Genomic DNA, 5,845 nt, shown 5'->3' with positions numbered 1-5,845 from the left:
TGAAATCAAGTCTTTTTAAAAAATTGCTCCCAAATTTAATATTGTTGACATGCAAATTTGTTTTTACTAATTCAGATACCTAAGATGAATCTGCGTTTTTTCATCCTTGTTCTAGAATCCATCCCTCTCTACTCCTCAGAAAAAATGCCTCAACTGCTTTGTATTTCTCTCATTAGTACCAACAAATCTACCAAGATGTCCCTGAGCTGTGCCTTTAGCTCAGCCCCACAGTCTCCTCTCTATCTTATTTACTTAGTTCCTACTTCCTAACCAACAACCTGTGCCCACAACCCACTTCTTATCCCTACTCATTCCTCAGCTCCACTACCCTGGAACCCTTGCTAAACTCACTGTAATTGCTTGCTCCCAATCTGTCTATGTTGAAGTCCATACAATGAGAAACTGTGTATTATGAAGTAAAATAAACAGCATCTTAACAGGTGTTTTTAATTACCTGCGTAGATTTTTTTAATTATATAGCTTAGAATAAATTTTTGAAGTAAACTAGTCATCTATGAGAATGTTCAAAATCTAATCTCATAGACTAACATCTCAAGTAACTTACCACTTGAAAATATACTAATCACAAAGCCCTTTAGACTGCTTTCTGTCTCTGTCAGTTACATCCCACCAATGAACTCCTATTTTTCATTATCGAATAGCCTCTTCATTTCTCTAGCTAGTAATATGCTGCGGGCCGCAGGATTATATCATAAAGACTCAGCTGGTTATGGTAAAGTCACAACCTGGAGGGATCAAGGATTTCCTCCAGAGGAAGCCAAATTCCAAAAAGCTTTTGGTGTTATTTGGCTTGTTATATATCAGCTGTCTTCTGTTATGAAAATCATGTGTGCCTTCATAGTTTTCCCAATTGACTTTTCCTTAAGAAGGGCTAACAGCGTGGACTGATCACTCTCTGGACATACACATTTCAGGTATTTGGAGAACAGCCTCGGGAAAGGCTTTCTCTGGAATCAGGTATCTCCCTTAGCCACTTTCAAGGACTAGCAGTAACAACAGTCCACATGAAAGTCTGATTTAAGGTAAATTCCACAAGGAGACACCACCTAGGTCAGGTGGATGTTAAGTAATAGCTTTACACAATTTAGCTCAGATCCTCCTTTCTTACAGCCTTACTAACGTTATAGACCTTTAACTCCTTACCATTAACCACTTCTAGGAATATTTAGATAACTTTCTGTGCTCAGCCAGAACCCCAGTTCATCATTGGCAGCATCCAGCTAGGTCTATCCCCATATGGAAGAAAGTATCTTATCAGAGATAACTCTACTCTCTAAGAACAGACTTAAGCATCCAGGTTACCTGTTTGAGAAGGCCTGACAGATGTGCCAATTAAGCTTTACTTCCTCCTTTTCCAAACCTTACTTCTAGTTCCAGATCTCCCTTTAACTATCACCAGAGGCATCTAGCTGTACACAGGTTGCCAAGCAACAAAGCACACTTTCCCCCACCCTGCAGAAAAAACAGCAGATAGATTGGACAGATAGGAGCCACAGGAAAAAAGAAGGCAGTTTTATTTTCTCCCATTGGCCTAGCAACTTATAGATTCTTAACATTTTTTACCAATTACCTTTAAGACTATAGTTGAGTACATAAGATCCCTCTTCTTAGATATTACCCAAATTTAGTTTTTATTTAATTCATTTCCCCATTGGTCATGGGGTTGCAAATGATAATTAATGGTTACTGCCCCTCTGTGATTCTTATCACCCCTCCACTTGACCCTGGAAGCCTAGCTTTGCACTGCCAAAGAATTTACTGTTTGTAAGTGTATATATACCAGGACTTCCAGGGCACAAGGGACAGAAAGAGAAAAGAGAATGGAAGAACTAGATGGGTAAGAACTTGAGAGGAACAAACTGAGATGGGGAAGAACTAGACTGAAGGGCTAGAACAGAGTACTAGAGGAATGAGATGGAAGATGAGGAAGAAGAGCCAGTTGGGAAAGAACAATATGAGGAAGAACAAGATGAGAGAGAAGGAGATGAGAGAGGAGCTAATATGGGAAAGAACTAGATGGATGAGAAACTAGAAGGGGCAGAACTAGTTGAAGGAATTAAGATAGAACCTGGAGGGGACAACAGATAAATGTAAAGAGAAACTGGGCAAGAAAGGAGCTAAAACTGAGAGCAGAGTATAAGCTTGTAGAGGGAGAACTGACAGAATAATAAAGTGTATGGACTAAGGAATTTCATGTACAGAGATTCATTTCTTTTCTTCAAAGATTAATTATCAGCTGGCTGTAGATTCTTCTTGGACCCTGGGAGGGGACTATCCAGGAGCTGGACCCCCATAATCTTGATAGTTATATGCAAAAATACTTCATTTTCCAAAAGTAGTACATATAATTACTGTGATAAATATAATTAAATTGAAAGCATAATATTCTTTACCATCTATGTTATATAGCATTAGTGCAGATATAATGTCCACTCACATCTCTCACTTTTGAGACTGTGTGTGATGGCTATGCTTGGTTTTCAACCTGAGACACCTAAGAGGGATCCCCAGTTGGGTAATTGCCTCCATCAGATTGGCGTGTGGGCATTTTCTTGATTGCTAAGGAAGACCCAGGCCATTGTACACTGTACCATCCCTAGACAGGTGGGCCTGTGCTATATAAGAAAAGTAGAGAGGGGTCTGCAGAGATGGCACAGCATCAAGAACAGCACTTGTTACTCTTGCAGAGGACCAGGATTGGTTCCCAGCATGTACATGGCAGTTCACAATCATCCATAACTCCAGTTACAGGGAATCCTTCACATTCTTCTAGTATTTGCAGGCACCAGCCATGCATGCAGTGCACTTACATACGTGCAGGCAAAATATTCATGCTGTCTTAGTTAGGGTTTCTATTGCTGTGAAGAGACACCATAACTATGGCAACTCTTATAAAGGAAGACATTTAATTGTGGCTTGCTTACAGTTCAGAGGTTCAGCCCACTATCATCATGGTGGAACATGGAGGCATCCAGGCAGACATGGTGCTGAAGAAGTAGCTATGAGTCCTACATCTTAAAGGCAACAGGAGGTGGTTTGAGACACTGGGTGGTATCTTGAGCATATGTGAGACCTCAAAGCCCACCTCCACAGTGACACACTTCCTCCAATGAGACCACACCTACTCCATGAAGGCCACACCTCTGAATAGTGCCACTCCCTTTGGGGGACATTCCTTTCAAACCACTACATATGCATAAAATAAAAACAAAAATCTTTCAGAAAGAAAGAGGTGGGGGGGGGCGGAGAAAATCAGTTGGCTGAATGTGAGCCTAGGAGCAAGACATGCAGTGTTCCTCCATGGTCTCTCTTTCAGTTTCTGCTTCAAGTTCCTGCCTTGGCTTCCCTTAGTGATCACAAGTAAGAAGAAATAATCCCTTCCTTCCCCCAGTTGTTTTAGGTCAGTGTTTTATTACGTCAAAAGGGAAATAAACTAGGACAATGGGTCTTGCTATATAGTCTACTCTGGTCTTGGACTTATGACACTCTTTCCTCAGCTTCCAAGGGATGGTACTTCACATATGACTGCCATGCCTGGCTTCTCTGGGGTTTCTTGAATATGATTATTTGTAAATATTTGCCTATAGGTCAAAGAAAATAAAGGTTAAAATTTATAATGTATTTCCATAATATTTTTGAAACCAAAGGCACATGTGATTGTGCCTTTCTCTGATGGACAAAGGAGTGTGCACATAAACACACAAATACATACCAAATACTCAGTGATAGACAAAGCCAAAGGTGCTAGAAAGTGGGAGTGGGACCTCTCATGTGACATAGACCGACAGATTTTTGTGACACAATATAAACTATTGAAAGGTGATTAAAACAACTTCCAATATTTGTGCTGAGTGTGGCATGGTGGTTCACACTTATAATATCAGCACTCAGGAAGAAGAGGTAGGAGAATCTGGGTTAGAGGTCATCTCTGGCTACAAAGTAAGTTCAAGGCTGTCTTGGGCTACCTGAGATGGTTTCTCAAAACAAAAATACTCAGCATTTGTACTGTTGGTGCATCACTAAGAAACTCAGGTTTTGTCTGTTCTCTGAAAAGATAGAGCTTTTGAAGTGTTTTGTTGTGGATTTTTCTTGTTGTAATTAAGTGAAGGTAACTGAACTCATTCAAGTATGTTTTTTTCTCCTGTTCAAAGAGTGAATCCAGAAAGCACATAATCATCTCCCTCCTTGACATACATATCCACTGTCCAAGAACACCTGGATTTTATTCTAAGTTAAGATGTCAAAACCATGAGATTTATCTCTCAAAACAAAAGCTATCTCAGTATACTTGTTACTGATAAATATGTGTGTGTGTGTGTGGTTGCAATAGTACTGCTTTACTCAAATACCTTTCATTAAAAGAAATGACATTTTTTCATATACCTGTTTTAATAAAATTCACAGTTCAAATTAATGCAATAAAGACAACAAATTATCAATAAAGGCTTTTAAATATTAAATAAGAATTACAAAACTGAACACAGTATACAAATATCACTAAAATCATATACAATAAAGTTATTATTTTTCACCAGTACTGAGATATAATTTTCACAATTAAATGTTTCCTATGCAATGTTAACCATATAAAAATAATATTTCTAGCAAAATATGACATAGTTTTAAATATTCTATTTAAAAATATATTATTTAAAGTCTCTTTTAAAAAAATACTATGAATTTTTGTTTACATAAAGGTAAGCGAAGAAAGCCTCCATTCTCCACAGAACACCACTCATCAGTTAAATCAAGAAAGCTTCCATCCTGCTGCAGGAAGCCACTCATCATTTACTCCTGGGAAGTTACTATATGTAGATTCATATGAAACTAAACATTAAATATGATTCCAGATACTTTTTCTTCAAATTAGATTTGCATCTTATAAAATGTCTGAAGGAAAAAAAAAGAGAATAAAAATAGTAAGAACATGGTTTTAAACACACATAAAATATTTTGACATAGTTACATTTTATGATATCTTTTTTGAAATATAACCCTGAGAAAGCAGGCTCATGTGCCGACAGAAAGGAGAGAATTTTGTGCAGAAGAAAAATGATGCTCTTCCTATTGACAGCAAACAAATAACTCACAAAATATTCCTAAAACATATTTAACCATAATATTGTGATGATAATCTCTTGATAAATAATCTGAAACAGGCCTGGAGAGAGGACTCATCAGCTAAAAGTACTGGCTGCTCTTCCAGGGAGTCCGGCTCTATTTCTAGCCCCCACATGGCTGCTCACAGCTCCAGTGGTAGGCATACACAAGGGTAAAAAAACCCATACACGTAAAAGTAAATATAATCTCAAATATATAATAATCTGAAACAGATATTTACACAGAATATTATCTTACTTGATGTAACTGCTTAGAGGACATTTTAAATTAACTGAGCAGAATAGCACATTTAGAATCAAGTTTGAAGCAGAGTAAAAAAGCCCATTAGTAAGTGCCACAGATATTGTGTTATGCTAAGGTTAGCTCCTGGGCTTTTGGACTTTTCAAAATTTTCTCTTTAATTTTTTTTTTGTTTAAGTTCTTAGTTTTTGAGACAGGGTCTCACTAATAATGTAATGAGGTCACTCTCAGACTCCCCTGACTTAGTCTCTTGAGTGCCAGAATTTGGAATTTGGGATTGCAGGAAAATTTTTCTTAAGACAGAGTATTAGGGCTGGTGGTACAACTTAGCATTTGTCTCCTGTGTGCACATCCTGAATTTGATCCCCAACACCATGGGGGTGGGTGAAAGGACAGGAAATAGGAAACAAAACACTCTGAGGATAAGAAAAATAAGTAAATAGATACTCACAGGGTAAGTTTC

Source organism: Peromyscus leucopus, chromosome 2 (assembly GCF_004664715.2).
Source record: "Peromyscus leucopus breed LL Stock chromosome 2, UCI_PerLeu_2.1, whole genome shotgun sequence".
NCBI classification, from domain to species: Eukaryota; Metazoa; Chordata; class Mammalia; order Rodentia; family Cricetidae; genus Peromyscus; species Peromyscus leucopus.
The sequence above is the reverse complement of the archived record's forward strand: the minus strand, read 5'-3'. Positions refer to the sequence as shown.